Here is a 16,498-nt window from a genome sequence, read left to right on the forward strand (position 1 = left end):
ACAGTACATAGGCAAGAGGATAGCAAAGTGGCATGCTTCTTAGCATTTAGCAGGAAGCACTTCTTCTTGAGATGGACTTTGTCAAAGATGGCGACAGTCTTGGGAAATAGCTTCGTAGAAAACGAGAAAAGCACTCCCCGTCGGGGAATCGAACCCCGGTCTCCCGCGTGACAGGCGGGGATACTCACCACTATACTAACGAGGAAGAAGCTGATGAAAGCATGGCAGTATTCGGGCAGACCCATTTACTCTTGGGACCGATAGAATTTTGCCCATTTACAGATACGCAGATGTTCTGCCAAAAGAAAAATAGCTTCCACAGATGATATCTTGAGTCATCTAACTGCAAAGTCCAGCTAAAGAAATCTCAAGTCTGACAAATCAGACTTTTTCTCTTTCTCCAAAGGTAAAGCTGCAGTGATTCCTGGGGACAAAGCGCTGTTTGGAGGTGAAATGCAGAAAAACATAACCTGGTGTTGTAAACAGTACATAGGCAAGAGGATAGCAAAGTGGCATGCTTCTTAGCATTTAGCAGGAAGCACTTCTTCTTGAGATGGACTTTGTCAAAGAAGGCGACAGTCTTGTGAAATAGCTTCGTAGAAAACGAGAAAAGCACTCCCCGTCGGGGAATCGAACCCCAGTCTCCCGCGTGACAGGCGGGGATACTCACCACTATACTAACGAGGAAGAAGCTGATGAAAGCATGGCAGTATTCGGGCAGACCCATTTACTCTTGGGACCGATAGAATTTTGCCCATATACGCAGATGTTCTGCCAAAAGAAAAATAGCTTCCACAGATGATATCTTGAGTCATCTAACTGCAAAGTCCAGCTAAAGAAATCTCAAGTCTGACAAATCAGACTTTTTCTCTTTCCCCAAAGGTAAAGCTGCAGTGATTCCTGGGGACAAAGCGCTGTTTGGAGGTGAAATGCAGAAAAACATAACCTGGTGTTGTAAATAGTACATAGGCAAGAGGATAGCAAAGTGGCATGCTTCTTAGCATTTAGCAGGAAGCACTTCTTCTTGAGATGGACTTTGTCAAAGATGGCGACAGTCTTGGGAAATAGCTTCGTAGAAAACGAGAAAAGCACTCCCCGTCGGGGAATCGAACCCCGGTCTCCCGCGTGACAGGCGGGGATACTCACCACTATACTAACGAGGAAGAAGCTGATGAAAGCATGGCAGTATTCGGGCAGACCCATTTACTCTTGGGACCGATAGAATTTTGCCCATTTACAGATACGCAGATGTTCTGCCAAAAGAAAAATAGCTTCCACAGATGATATCTTGAGTCATCTAACTGCAAAGTCCAGCTAAAGAAATCTCAAGTCTGACAAATCAGACTTTTTCTCTTTCCCCAAAGGTAAAGCTGCAGTGATTCCTGGGGACAAAGCGCTGTTTGGAGGTGAAATGCAGAAAAACATAACCTGGTGTTGTAAACAGTACATAGGCAAGAGGATAGCAAAGTGGCATGCTTCTTAGCATTTAGCAGGAAGCACTTCTTCTTGAGATGGACTTTGTCAAAGAAGGCGACAGTCTTGTGAAATAGCTTCGTAGAAAACGAGAAAAGCACTCCCCGTCGGGGAATCGAACCCCGGTCTCCCGCGTGACAGGCGGGGATACTCACCACTATACTAACGAGGAAGAAGCTGATGAAAGCATGGCAGTATTCGGGCAGACCCATTTACTCTTGGGACCGATAGAATTTTGCCCATTTACACATACGCAGATGTTCTGCCAAAAAAAAAATAGCTTCCACAGATGATATCTTGAGTCATCTAACTGCAAAGTCCAGCTAAAGAAATCTCAAGTCTGACAAATCAGACTTTTTCTCTTTCCCCAAAGGTAAAGCTGCAGTGATTCCTGGGGACAAAGCGCTGTTTGGAGGTGAAATGCAGAAAAACATAACCTGGTGTTGTAAACAGTACATAGGCAAGAGGATAGCAAAGTGGCATGCTTCTTAGCATTTAGCAGGAAGCACTTCTTCTTGAGATGGACTTTGTCAAAGAAGGCGACAGTCTTGTGAAATAGCTTCGTAGAAAACGAGAAAAGCACTCCCCGTCGGGGAATCGAACCCCGGTCTCCCGCGTGACAGGCGGGGATACTCACCACTATACTAACGAGGAAGAAGCTGATGAAAGCATGGCAGTATTCGGGCAGACCCATTTACTCTTGGGACCGATAGAATTTTGCCCATTTACACATACGCAGATGTTCTGCCAAAAAAAAAATAGCTTCCACAGATGATATCTTGAGTCATCTAACTGCAAAGTCCAGCTAAAGAAATCTCAAGTCTGACAAATCAGACTTTTTCTCTTTCCCCAAAGGTAAAGCTGCAGTGATTCCTGGGGACAAAGCGCTGTTTGGAGGTGAAATGCAGAAAAACATAACCTGGTGTTGTAAACAGTACATAGGCAAGAGGATAGCAAAGTGGCATGCTTCTTAGCATTTAGCAGGAAGCACTTCTTCTTGAGATGGACTTTGTCAAAGATGGTGACAGTCTTGGGAAATAGCTTTGTAGAAAACGAGAAAAGCACTCCCCGTCGGGGAATCGAACCCCGGTCTCCCGCGTGACAGGCGGGGATACTCACCACTATACTAACGAGGAAGAAGCTGATGAAAGCATGGCAGTATTCGGGCAGACCCATTTACTCTTGGGACCGATAGAATTTTGCCCATTTACACATACGCAGATGTTCTGCCAAAAGAAAAATAGCTTCCACAGATGATATCTTGAGTCATCTAACTGCAAAGTCCAGCTAAAGAAATCTCAAGTCTGACAAATCAGACTTTTTCTTTTTCCCCAAAGGTAAAGCTGCAGTGATTCCTGGGGACAAAGCGCTGTTTGGAGGTGAAATGCAGAAAAACATAACCTGGTGTTGTAAATAGTACATAGGCAAGAGGATAGCAAAGTGGCATGCTTCTTAGCATTTAGCAGGAAGCACTTCTTCTTGAGATGGACTTTGTCAAAGATGGCGACAGTCTTGGGAAATAGCTTCGTAGAAAACGAGAAAAGCACTCCCCGTCGGGAAATCGAACCCCGGTCTCCCGCGTGACAGGCGGGGATACTCACCACTATACTAACGAGGAAGAAGCTGATGAAAGCATGGCAGTATTCGGGCAGACCCATTTACTCTTGGGACCGATAGAATTTTGCCCATTTACACATACGCAGATGTTCTGCCAAAAGAAAAATAGCTTCCACAGATGATATCTTGAGTCATCTAACTGCAAAGTCCAGCTAAAGAAATCTCAAGTCTGACAAATCAGACTTTTTCTCTTTCCCCAAAGGTAAAGCTGCAGTGATTCCTGGGGACAAAGCGCTGTTTGGAGGTGAAATGCAGAAAAACATAACCTGGTGTTGTAAATAGTACATAGGCAAGAGGATAGCAAAGTGGCATGCTTCTTAGCATTTAGCAGGAAGCACTTCTTCTTGCGATGGACTTTGTCAAAGATGGCGACAGTCTTGGGAAATAGCTTCGTAGAAAACGAGAAAAGCACTCCCCGTCGGGGAATCGAACCCCGGTCTCCCGCGTGACTACTCGCCACTATACTAACGAGGAAGAAGCTGATGAAAGCATGGCAGTATTCGGGCAGACCCATTTACTCTTGGGACCGATAGAATTTTGCCCATTTACACATATGCAGATGTTCTGCCAAAAGAAAAATAGCTTCCACAGATGATATCTTGAGTCATCTAACTGCAAAGTCCAGCTAAAGAAATCTCAAGTCTGACAAATCAGACTTTTTCTTTTTCCCCAAAGGTAAAGCTGCAGTGATTCCTGGGGACAAAGCGCTGTTTGGAGGTGAAATGCAGAAAAACATAACCTGGTGTTGTAAATAGTACATAGGCAAGAGGATAGCAAAGTGGCATGCTTCTTAGCATTTAGCAGGAAGCACTTCTTCTTGAGATGGACTTTGTCAAAGATGGCGACAGTCTTGGGAAATAGCTTCGTAGAAAACGAGAAAAGCACTCCCCGTCGGGAAATCGAACCCCGGTCTCCCGCGTGACAGGCGGGGATACTCACCACTATACTAACGAGGAAGAAGCTGATGAAAGCATGGCAGTATTCGGGCAGACCCATTTACTCTTGGGACCGATAGAATTTTGCCCATTTACACATACGCAGATGTTCTGCCAAAAGAAAAATAGCTTCCACAGATGATATCTTGAGTCATCTAACTGCAAAGTCCAGCTAAAGAAATCTCAAGTCTGACAAATCAGACTTTTTCTCTTTCCCCAAAGGTAAAGCTGCAGTGATTCCTGGGGACAAAGCGCTGTTTGGAGGTGAAATGCAGAAAAACATAACCTGGTGTTGTAAATAGTACATAGGCAAGAGGATAGCAAAGTGGCATGCTTCTTAGCATTTAGCAGGAAGCACTTCTTCTTGAGATGGACTTTGTCAAAGATGGCGACAGTCTTGGGAAATAGCTTCGTAGAAAACGAGAAAAGCACTCCCCGTCGGGAAATCGAACCCCGGTCTCCCGCGTGACAGGCGGGGATACTCACCACTATACTAACGAGGAAGAAGCTGATGAAAGCATGGCAGTATTCGGGCAGACCCATTTACTCTTGGGACCGATAGAATTTTGCCCATTTACACATACGCAGATGTTCTGCCAAAAGAAAAATAGCTTCCACAGATGATATCTTGAGTCATCTAACTGCAAAGTCCAGCTAAAGAAATCTCAAGTCTGACAAATCAGACTTTTTCCTTTTCCCCAAAGGTAAAGCTGCAGTGATTCCTGGGGACAAAGCGCTGTTTGGAGGTGAAATGCAGAAAAACATAACCTGGTGTTGTAAATAGTACATAGGCAAGAGGATAGCAAAGTGGCATGCTTCTTAGCATTTAGCAGGAAGCACTTCTTCTTGAGATGGACTTTGTCAAAAATGGCGACAGTCTTGGGAAATAGCTTCGTAGAAAACGAGAAAAGCACTCCCCATCGGGAAATCGAACCCCGGTCTCCCGCGTGACAGGCGGGGATACTCACCACTATACTAACGAGGAAGAAGCTGATGAAAGCATGGCAGTATTCGGGCAGACCCATTTACTCTTGGGACCGATAGAATTTTGCCCATTTACACATACGCAGATGTTCTGCCAAAAGAAAAATAGCTTCCACAGATGATATCTTGAGTCATCTAACTGCAAAGTCCAGCTAAAGAAATCTCAAGTCTGACAAATCAGACTTTTTCTTTTTCCCCAAAGGTAAAGCTGCAGTGATTCCTGGGGACAAAGCGCTGTTTGGAGGTGAAATGCAGAAAAACATAACCTGGTGTTGTAAATAGTACATAGGCAAGAGGATAGCAAAGTGGCATGCTTCTTAGCATTTAGCAGGAAGCACTTCTTCTTGAGATGGACTTTGTCAAAGATGGCGACAGTCTTGGGAAATAGCTTCGTAGAAAACGAGAAAAGCACTCCCCGTCGGGAAATCGAACCCCGGTCTCCCGCGTGACAGGCGGGGATACTCACCACTATACTAACGAGGAAGAAGCTGATGAAAGCATGGCAGTATTCGGGCAGACCCATTTACTCTTGGGACCGATAGAATTTTGCCCATTTACACATACGCAGATGTTCTGCCAAAAGAAAAATAGCTTCCACAGATGATATCTTGAGTCATCTAACTGCAAAGTCCAGCTAAAGAAATCTCAAGTCTGACAAATCAGACTTTTTCTCTTTCCCCAAAGGTAAAGCTGCAGTGATTCCTGGGGACAAAGCGCTGTTTGGAGGTGAAATGCAGAAAAACATAACCTGGTGTTGTAAATAGTACATAGGCAAGAGGATAGCAAAGTGGCATGCTTCTTAGCATTTAGCAGGAAGCACTTCTTCTTGCGATGGACTTTGTCAAAGATGGCGACAGTCCTGGGAAATAGCTTCGTAGAAAACGAGAAAAGCACTCCCCGTCGGGGAATCGAACCCCGGTCTCCCGCGTGACTACTCGCCACTATACTAACGAGGAAGAAGCTGATGAAAGCATGGCAGTATTCGGGCAGACCCATTTACTCTTGGGACCGATAGAATTTTGCCCATTTACACATATGCAGATGTTCTGCCAAAAGAAAAATAGCTTCCACAGATGATATCTTGAGTCATCTAACTGCAAAGTCCAGCTAAAGAAATCTCAAGTCTGACAAATCAGACTTTTTCTTTTTCCCCAAAGGTAAAGCTGCAGTGATTCCTGGGGACAAAGCGCTGTTTGGAGGTGAAATGCAGAAAAACATAACCTGGTGTTGTAAATAGTACATAGGCAAGAGGATAGCAAAGTGGCATGCTTCTTAGCATTTAGCAGGAAGCACTTCTTCTTGAGATGGACTTTGTCAAAGATGGCGACAGTCTTGGGAAATAGCTTCGTAGAAAACGAGAAAAGCACTCCCCGTCGGGAAATCGAACCCCGGTCTCCCGCGTGACAGGCGGGGATACTCACCACTATACTAACGAGGAAGAAGCTGATGAAAGCATGGCAGTATTCGGGCAGACCCATTTACTCTTGGGACCGATAGAATTTTGCCCATTTACACATACGCAGATGTTCTGCCAAAAGAAAAATAGCTTCCACAGATGATATCTTGAGTCATCTAACTGCAAAGTCCAGCTAAAGAAATCTCAAGTCTGACAAATCAGACTTTTTCTCTTTCCCCAAAGGTAAAGCTGCAGTGATTCCTGGGGACAAAGCGCTGTTTGGAGGTGAAATGCAGAAAAACATAACCTGGTGTTGTAAATAGTACATAGGCAAGAGGATAGCAAAGTGGCATGCTTCTTAGCATTTAGCAGGAAGCACTTCTTCTTGAGATGGACTTTGTCAAAGATGGCGACAGTCTTGGGAAATAGCTTCGTAGAAAACGAGAAAAGCACTCCCCGTCGGGGAATCGAACCCCGGTCTCCCGCGTGACTACTCGCCACTATACTAACGAGGAATAAGCTGATGAAAGCATGGCAGTATTCGGGCAGACCCATTTTCTCTTGGGACCGATAGAATTTTGCCCATTTACACATACGCAGATGTTCTGCCAAAAGAAAAATAGCTTCCACAGATGATATCTTGAGTCATCTAACTGCAAAGTCCAGCTAAAGAAATCTCAAGTCTGACAAATCAGACTTTTTCCTTTTCCCCAAAGGTAAAGCTGCAGTGATTCCTGGGGACAAAGCGCTGTTTGGAGGTGAAATGCAGAAAAACATAACCTGGTGTTGTAAATAGTACATAGGCAAGAGGATAGCAAAGTGGCATGCTTCTTAGCATTTAGCAGGAAGCACTTCTTCTTGAGATGGACTTTGTCAAAGATGGCGACAGTCTTGGGAAATAGCTTCGTAGAAAACGAGAAAAGCACTCCCCGTCGGGAAATCGAACCCCGGTCTCCCGCGTGACAGGCGGGGATACTCACCACTATACTAACGAGGAAGAAGCTGATGAAAGCATGGCAGTATTCGGGCAGACCCATTTACTCTTGGGACCGATAGAATTTTGCCCATTTACACATACGCAGATGTTCTGCCAAAAGAAAAATAGCTTCCACAGATGATATCTTGAGTCATCTAACTGCAAAGTCCAGCTAAAGAAATCTCAAGTCTGACAAATCAGACTTTTTCCTTTTCCCCAAAGGTAAAGCTGCAGTGATTCCTGGGGACAAAGCGCTGTTTGGAGGTGAAATGCAGAAAAACATAACCTGGTGTTGTAAATAGTACATAGGCAAGAGGATAGCAAAGTGGCATGCTTCTTAGCATTTAGCAGGAAGCACTTCTTCTTGAGATGGACTTTGTCAAAGATGGCGACAGTCTTGGGAAATAGCTTCGTAGAAAACGAGAAAAGCACTCCCCGTCGGGAAATCGAACCCCGGTCTCCCGCGTGACAGGCGGGGATACTCACCACTATACTAACGAGGAAGAAGCTGATGAAAGCATGGCAGTATTCGGGCAGACCCATTTACTCTTGGGACCGATAGAATTTTGCCCATTTACACATACGCAGATGTTCTGCCAAAAGAAAAATAGCTTCCACAGATGATATCTTGAGTCATCTAACTGCAAAGTCCAGCTAAAGAAATCTCAAGTCTGACAAATCAGACTTTTTCTCTTTCCCCAAAGGTAAAGCTGCAGTGATTCCTGGGGACAAAGCGCTGTTTGGAGGTGAAATGCAGAAAAACATAACCTGGTGTTGTAAATAGTACATAGGCAAGAGGATAGCAAACTGGCATGCTTCTTAGCATTTAGCAGGAAGCACTTCTTCTTGAGATGGACTTTGTCAAAAATGGCGACAGTCTTGGGAAATAGCTTCGTAGAAAACGAGAAAAGCACTCCCCGTCGGGAAATCGAACCCCGGTCTCCCGCGTGACAGGCGGGGATACTCACCACTATACTAACGAGGAAGAAGCTGATGAAAGCATGGCAGTATTCGGGCAGACCCATTTACTCTTGGGACCGATAGAATTTTGCCCATTTACACATATGCAGATGTTCTGCCAAAAGAAAAATAGCTTCCACAGATGATATCTTGAGTCATCTAACTGCAAAGTCCAGCTAAAGAAATCTCAAGTCTGACAAATCAGACTTTTTCTTTTTCCCCAAAGGTAAAGCTGCAGTGATTCCTGGGGACAAAGCGCTGTTTGGAGGTGAAATGCAGAAAAACATAACCTGGTGTTGTAAATAGTACATAGGCAAGAGGATAGCAAAGTGGCATGCTTCTTAGCATTTAGCAGGAAGCACTTCTTCTTGAGATGGACTTTGTCAAAGATGGCGACAGTCTTGGGAAATAGCTTAGTAGAAAACGAGAAAAGCACTCCCCGTCGGAAAATCGAACCCCGGTCTCACGCGTGACAGGCGGGGATACTCACCACTATACTAACGAGGAAGAAGCTGATGAAAGCATGGCAGTATTCGGGCAGACCCATTTACTCTTGGGACCGATAGAATTTTGCCCATTTACACATACGCAGATGTTCTGCCAAAAGAAAAATAGCTTCCACAGATGATATCTTGAGTCATCTAACTGCAAAGTCCAGCTAAAGAAATCTCAAGTCTGACAAATCAGACTTTTTCTCTTTCCCCAAAGGTAAAGCTGCAGTGATTCCTGGGGACAAAGCGCTGTTTGGAGGTGAAATGCAGAAAAACATAACCTGGTGTTGTAAATAGTACATAGGCAAGAGGATAGCAAAGTGGCATGCTTCTTAGCATTTAGCAGGAAGCACTTCTTCTTGAGATGGACTTTGTCAAAGATGGCGACAGTCTTGGGAAATAGCTTCGTAGAAAACGAGAAAAGCACTCCCCGTCGGGGAATCGAACCCCGGTCTCCCGCGTGACTACTCGCCACTATACTAACGAGGAATAAGCTGATGAAAGCATGGCAGTATTCGGGCAGACCCATTTTCTCTTGGGACCGATAGAATTTTGCCCATTTACACATACGCAGATGTTCTGCCAAAAGAAAAATAGCTTCCACAGATGATATCTTGAGTCATCTAACTGCAAAGTCCAGCTAAAGAAATCTCAAGTCTGACAAATCAGACTTTTTCCTTTTCCCCAAAGGTAAAGCTGCAGTGATTCCTGGGGACAAAGCGCTGTTTGGAGGTGAAATGCAGAAAAACATAACCTGGTGTTGTAAATAGTACATAGGCAAGAGGATAGCAAAGTGGCATGCTTCTTAGCATTTAGCAGGAAGCACTTCTTCTTGAGATGGACTTTGTCAAAGATGGCGACAGTCTTGGGAAATAGCTTCGTAGAAAACGAGAAAAGCACTCCCCGTCGGGAAATCGAACCCCGGTCTCCCGCGTGACAGGCGGGGATACTCACCACTATACTAACGAGGAAGAAGCTGATGAAAGCATGGCAGTATTCGGGCAGACCCATTTACTCTTGGGACCGATAGAATTTTGCCCATTTACACATACGCAGATGTTCTGCCAAAAGAAAAATAGCTTCCACAGATGATATCTTGAGTCATCTAACTGCAAAGTCCAGCTAAAGAAATCTCAAGTCTGACAAATCAGACTTTTTCTCTTTCCCCAAAGGTAAAGCTGCAGTGATTCCTGGGGACAAAGCGCTGTTTGGAGGTGAAATGCAGAAAAACATAACCTGGTGTTGTAAATAGTACATAGGCAAGAGGATAGCAAACTGGCATGCTTCTTAGCATTTAGCAGGAAGCACTTCTTCTTGAGATGGACTTTGTCAAAAATGGCGACAGTCTTGGGAAATAGCTTCGTAGAAAACGAGAAAAGCACTCCCCGTCGGGAAATCGAACCCCGGTCTCCCGCGTGACAGGCGGGGATACTCACCACTATACTAACGAGGAAGAAGCTGATGAAAGCATGGCAGTATTCGGGCAGACCCATTTACTCTTGGGACCGATAGAATTTTGCCCATTTACACATACGCAGATGTTCTGCCAAAAGAAAAATAGCTTCCACAGATGATATCTTGAGTCATCTAACTGCAAAGTCCAGCTAAAGAAATCTCAAGTCTGACAAATCAGACTTTTTCTCTTTCCCCAAAGGTAAAGCTGCAGTGATTCCTGGGGACAAAGCGCTGTTTGGAGGTGAAATGCAGAAAAACATAACCTGGTGTTGTAAACAGTACATAGGCAAGAGGATAGCAAAGTGGCATGCTTCTTAGCATTTAGCAGGAAGCACTTCTTCTTGAGATGGACTTCGTCAAAGATGGTGACAGTCTTGGGAAATAGCTTTGTAGAAAACGAGAAAAGCACTCCCCGTCGGGGAATCGAACCCCGGTCTCCCGCATGACTACTCGCCACTATACTAACGAGGAAGAAGCTGATGAAAGCATGGCAGTATTCGGGCAGACCCATTTACTCTTGGGACCGATAGAATTTTGCCCATTTACACATACGCAGATGTTCTGCCAAAAGAAAAATAGCTTCCACAGATGATATCTTGAGTCATCTAACTGCAAAGTCCAGCTAAAGAAATCTCAAGTCTGACAAATCAGACTTTTTCTCTTTCCCCAAAGGTAAAGCTGCAGTGATTCCTGGGGACAAAGCGCTGTTTGGAGGTGAAATGCAGAAAAACATAACCTGGTGTTGTAAACAGTACATAGGCAAGAGGATAGCAAAGTGGCATGCTTCTTAGCATTTAGCAGGAAGCACTTCTTCTTGAGATGGACTTTGTCAAAGATGGCGACAGTCTTGGGAAATAGCTTCGTAGAAAACGAGAAAAGCACTCCCCGTCAGGGAATCGAACCCCGGTCTCCCACGTGACAGGCGGGGATACTCACCACTATACTAACGAGGAAGAAGCTGATGAAAGCATGGCAGTATTCGGGCAGACCCATTTACTCTTGGGACCGATAGAATTTTGCCCATTTACACATACGCAGATGTTCTGCCAAAAGAAAAATAGCTTCCACAGATGATATCTTGAGTCATCTAACTGCAAAGTCCAGCTAAAGAAATCTCAAGTCTGACAAATCAGACTTTTTCTCTTTCCCCAAAGGTAAAGCTGCAGTGATTCCTGGGGACAAAGCGCTGTTTGGAGGTGAAATGCAGAAAAACATAACCTGGTGTTGTAAACAGTACATAGGCAAGAGGATAGCAAAGTGGCATGCTTCTTAGCATTTAGCAGGAAGCACTTCTTCTTGAGATGGACTTTGTCAAAGATGGCGACAGTCTTGGGAAATAGCTTCGTAGAAAACGAGAAAAGCACTCCCCGTCGGGGAATCGAACCCCGGTCTCCCGCGTGACAGGCGGGGATACTCACCACTATACTAACGAGGAAGAAGCTGATGAAAGCATGGCAGTATTCGGGCAGACCCATTTACTCTTGGGACCGATAGAATTTTGCCCATTTACACATATGCAGATGTTCTGCCAAAAGAAAAATAGCTTCCACAGATGATATCTTGAGTCATCTAACTGCAAAGTCCAGCTAAAGAAATCTCAAGTCTGACAAATCAGACTTTTTCTTTTTCCCCAAAGGTAAAGCTGCAGTGATTCCTGGGGACAAAGCGCTGTTTGGAGGTGAAATGCAGAAAAACATAACCTGGTGTTGTAAATAGTACATAGGCAAGAGGATAGCAAAGTGGCATGCTTCTTAGCATTTAGCAGGAAGCACTTCTTCTTGAGATGGACTTTGTCAAAGATGGCGACAGTCTTGGGAAATAGCTTCGTAGAAAACGAGAAAAGCACTCCCCGTCGGGAAATCGAACCCCGGTCTCCCGCGTGACAGGCGGGGATACTCACCACTATACTAACGAGGAAGAAGCTGATGAAAGCATGGCAGTATTCGGGCAGACCCATTTACTCTTGGGACCGATAGAATTTTGCCCATTTACACATACGCAGATGTTCTGCCAAAAGAAAAATAGCTTCCACAGATGATATCTTGAGTCATCTAACTGCAAAGTCCAGCTAAAGAAATCTCAAGTCTGACAAATCAGACTTTTTCTCTTTCCCCAAAGGTAAAGCTGCAGTGATTCCTGGGGACAAAGCGCTGTTTGGAGGTGAAATGCAGAAAAACATAACCTGGTGTTGTAAATAGTACATAGGCAAGAGGATAGCAAAGTGGCATGCTTCTTAGCATTTAGCAGGAAGCACTTCTTCTTGAGATGGACTTTGTCAAAGATGGCGACAGTCTTGGGAAATAGCTTCGTAGAAAACGAGAAAAGCACTCCCCGTCGGGGAATCGAACCCCGGTCTCCCGCGTGACTACTCGCCACTATACTAACGAGGAATAAGCTGATGAAAGCATGGCAGTATTCGGGCAGACCCATTTTCTCTTGGGACCGATAGAATTTTGCCCATTTACACATACGCAGATGTTCTGCCAAAAGAAAAATAGCTTCCACAGATGATATCTTGAGTCATCTAACTGCAAAGTCCAGCTAAAGAAATCTCAAGTCTGACAAATCAGACTTTTTCCTTTTCCCCAAAGGTAAAGCTGCAGTGATTCCTGGGGACAAAGCGCTGTTTGGAGGTGAAATGCAGAAAAACATAACCTGGTGTTGTAAATAGTACATAGGCAAGAGGATAGCAAAGTGGCATGCTTCTTAGCATTTAGCAGGAAGCACTTCTTCTTGAGATGGACTTTGTCAAAGATGGCGACAGTCTTGGGAAATAGCTTCGTAGAAAACGAGAAAAGCACTCCCCATCGGGAAATCGAACCCCGGTCTCCCGCGTGACAGGCGGGGATACTCACCACTATACTAACGAGGAAGAAGCTGATGAAAGCATGGCAGTATTCGGGCAGACCCATTTACTCTTGGGACCGATAGAATTTTGCCCATTTACACATACGCAGATGTTCTGCCAAAAGAAAAATAGCTTCCACAGATGATATCTTGAGTCATCTAACTGCAAAGTCCAGCTAAAGAAATCTCAAGTCTGACAAATCAGACTTTTTCCTTTTCCCCAAAGGTAAAGCTGCAGTGATTCCTGGGGACAAAGCGCTGTTTGGAGGTGAAATGCAGAAAAACATAACCTGGTGTTGTAAATAGTACATAGGCAAGAGGATAGCAAAGTGGCATGCTTCTTAGCATTTAGCAGGAAGCACTTCTTCTTGAGATGGACTTTGTCAAAGATGGCGACAGTCTTGGGAAATAGCTTCGTAGAAAACGAGAAAAGCACTCCCCGTCGGGAAATCGAACCCCGGTCTCCCGCGTGACAGGCGGGGATACTCACCACTATACTAACGAGGAAGAAGCTGATGAAAGCATGGCAGTATTCGGGCAGACCCATTTACTCTTGGGACCGATAGAATTTTGCCCATTTACACATACGCAGATGTTCTGCCAAAAGAAAAATAGCTTCCACAGATGATATCTTGAGTCATCTAACTGCAAAGTCCAGCTAAAGAAATCTCAAGTCTGACAAATCAGACTTTTTCTCTTTCCCCAAAGGTAAAGCTGCAGTGATTCCTGGGGACAAAGCGCTGTTTGGAGGTGAAATGCAGAAAAACATAACCTGGTGTTGTAAATAGTACATAGGCAAGAGGATAGCAAACTGGCATGCTTCTTAGCATTTAGCAGGAAGCACTTCTTCTTGAGATGGACTTTGTCAAAAATGGCGACAGTCTTGGGAAATAGCTTCGTAGAAAACGAGAAAAGCACTCCCCGTCGGGAAATCGAACCCCGGTCTCCCGCGTGACAGGCGGGGATACTCACCACTATACTAACGAGGAAGAAGCTGATGAAAGCATGGCAGTATTCGGGCAGACCCATTTACTCTTGGGACCGATAGAATTTTGCCCATTTACACATACGCAGATGTTCTGCCAAAAGAAAAATAGCTTCCACAGATGATATCTTGAGTCATCTAACTGCAAAGTCCAGCTAAAGAAATCTCAAGTCTGACAAATCAGACTTTTTCTCTTTCCCCAAAGGTAAAGCTGCAGTGATTCCTGGGGACAAAGCGCTGTTTGGAGGTGAAATGCAGAAAAACATAACCTGGTGTTGTAAACAGTACATAGGCAAGAGGATAGCAAAGTGGCATGCTTCTTAGCATTTAGCAGGAAGCACTTCTTCTTGAGATGGACTTTGTCAAAGATGGTGACAGTCTTGGGAAATAGCTTTGTAGAAAACGAGAAAAGCACTCCCCGTCGGGGAATCGAACCCCGGTCTCCCGCATGACTACTCGCCACTATACTAACGAGGAAGAAGCTGATGAAAGCATGGCAGTATTCGGGCAGACCCATTTACTCTTGGGACCGATAGAATTTTGCCCATTTACACATACGCAGATGTTCTGCCAAAAGAAAAATAGCTTCCACAGATGATATCTTGAGTCATCTAACTGCAAAGTCCAGCTAAAGAAATCTCAAGTCTGACAAATCAGACTTTTTCTCTTTCCCCAAAGGTAAAGCTGCAGTGATTCCTGGGGACAAAGCGCTGTTTGGAGGTGAAATGCAGAAAAGCATAACCTGGTGTTGTAAACAGTACATAGGCAAGAGGATAGCAAAGTGGCATGCTTCTTAGCATTTAGCAGGAAGCACTTCTTCTTGAGATGGACTTTGTCAAAGATGGCGACAGTCTTGGGAAATAGCTTCGTAGAAAACCACTCCCCGTCGGGAAATCGAACCCCGGTCTCCCGCGTGACAGGCGGGGATACTCACCACTATACTAACGAGGAAGAAGCTGATGAAAGCATGGCAGTATTCGGGCAGACCCATTTACTCTTGGGACCGATAGAATTTTGCCCATTTACACATACGCAGATGTTCTGCCAAAAGAAAAATAGCTTCCACAGATGATATCTTGAGTCATCTAACTGCAAAGTCCAGCTAAAGAAATCTCAAGTCTGACAAATCAGACTTTTTCTCTTTCCCCAAAGGTAAAGCTGCAGTGATTCCTGGGGACAAAGCGCTGTTTGGAGGTGAAATGCAGAAAAACATAACCTGGTGTTGTAAACAGTACATAGGCAAGAGGATAGCAAAGTGGCATGCTTCTTAGCATTTAGCAGGAAGCACTTCTTCTTGAGATGGACTTTGTCAAAGATGGTGACAGTCTTGGGAAATAGCTTTGTAGAAAACGAGAAAAGCACTCCCCGTCGGGGAATCGAACCCCGGTCTCCCGCGTGACAGGCGGGGATACTCACCACTATACTAACGAGGAAAAAGCTGATGAAAGCATGGCCGTATTCGGGCAGACCCATTTACTCTTGGGACTGATAGAATTTTGCCCATTTATACATACGCAGATGTTCTGCCAAAAGAAAAATAGCTTCCACAGATGATATCTTGAGTCATCTAACTGCAAAGTCCAGCTAAAGAAATCTCAAGTCTGACAAATCAGACTTTTTCTCTTTCCCCAAAGGTAAAGCTGCAGTGATTCCTGGGGACAAAGCGCTGTTTGGAGGTGAAATGCAGAAAAACATAACCTGGTGTTGTAAACAGTACATAGGCAAGAGGATAGCAAAGTGGCATGCTTCTTAGCATTTAGCAGGAAGCACTTCTTCTTGAGATGGACTTTGTCAAAGATGGCGACAGTCTTGGGAAATAGCTTTGTAGAAAACGAGAAAAGCACTCCCCGTCGGGGAATCGAACCCCGGTCTCCCGCGTGACAGGCGGGGATACTCACCACTATACTAACGAGGAAGAAGCTGATGAAAGCATGGCAGTATTCGGGCAGACCCATTTACTCTTGGGACCGATAGAATTTTGCCCATATTCGCAGATGTTCTGCCAAAAGAAAAATTGCTTCCACAGATGATATCTTGAGTCATCTAACTGCAAAGTCCAGCTAAAGAAATCTCAAGTCTGACAAATCAGACTTTTTCTCTTTCCCCAAAGGTAAAGCTGCAGTGATTCCTGGGGACAAAGCGCTGTTTGGAGGTGAAATGCAGAAAAACATAACCTGGTGTTGTAAACAGTACATAGGCAAGAGGATAGCAAAGTGCCATGCTTCTTAGCATTTAGCAGGAAGCACTTCTTCTTGAGATGGACTTTGTCAAAGATGGTGACAGTCTTGGGAAATAGCTTTGTAGAAAACGAGAAAAGCACCCCCCGTCGGGGAATCGAACCCCGGTCTCCCGCGTGACAGGCGGGGATACTCACCACTA

General features: G+C 44.7%; 8 non-coding genes across 8 annotated transcripts; all 8 read right to left on the reverse strand.

Moving 5' to 3' along the window:
• Positions 1–133: 133 nt before the first annotated feature.
• On the reverse strand, positions 134–205 carry TRNAD-GUC (transfer RNA aspartic acid (anticodon GUC)). The gene has a single exon. It is a non-coding gene; the product is annotated as a tRNA-Asp (tRNA).
• An 886-nt stretch (positions 206–1,091) lies between these two features.
• Positions 1,092–1,163, reverse strand: TRNAD-GUC (transfer RNA aspartic acid (anticodon GUC)). The gene has a single exon. It is a non-coding gene; the product is annotated as a tRNA-Asp (tRNA).
• A 410-nt stretch (positions 1,164–1,573) lies between these two features.
• TRNAD-GUC (transfer RNA aspartic acid (anticodon GUC)) lies at positions 1,574–1,645 on the reverse strand. The gene has a single exon. It is a non-coding gene; the product is annotated as a tRNA-Asp (tRNA).
• Positions 1,646–2,055: 410 nt separating this feature from the next.
• On the reverse strand, positions 2,056–2,127 carry TRNAD-GUC (transfer RNA aspartic acid (anticodon GUC)). The gene has a single exon. It is a non-coding gene; the product is annotated as a tRNA-Asp (tRNA).
• Positions 2,128–2,537: 410 nt separating this feature from the next.
• Positions 2,538–2,609, reverse strand: TRNAD-GUC (transfer RNA aspartic acid (anticodon GUC)). Its single transcript has one exon. It is a non-coding gene; the product is annotated as a tRNA-Asp (tRNA).
• Positions 2,610–11,650: 9,041 nt separating this feature from the next.
• Positions 11,651–11,722, reverse strand: TRNAD-GUC (transfer RNA aspartic acid (anticodon GUC)). Its single transcript has one exon. It is a non-coding gene; the product is annotated as a tRNA-Asp (tRNA).
• A 3,758-nt stretch (positions 11,723–15,480) lies between these two features.
• TRNAD-GUC (transfer RNA aspartic acid (anticodon GUC)) lies at positions 15,481–15,552 on the reverse strand. The gene has a single exon. It is a non-coding gene; the product is annotated as a tRNA-Asp (tRNA).
• Positions 15,553–15,962: 410 nt separating this feature from the next.
• TRNAD-GUC (transfer RNA aspartic acid (anticodon GUC)) lies at positions 15,963–16,034 on the reverse strand. Its single transcript has one exon. It is a non-coding gene; the product is annotated as a tRNA-Asp (tRNA).
• Positions 16,035–16,498: the final 464 nt, after the last annotated feature.

This window comes from Eleutherodactylus coqui, chromosome 11, assembly GCF_035609145.1.
Source record: "Eleutherodactylus coqui strain aEleCoq1 chromosome 11, aEleCoq1.hap1, whole genome shotgun sequence".
NCBI classification, from domain to species: domain Eukaryota; kingdom Metazoa; phylum Chordata; class Amphibia; order Anura; family Eleutherodactylidae; genus Eleutherodactylus; species Eleutherodactylus coqui.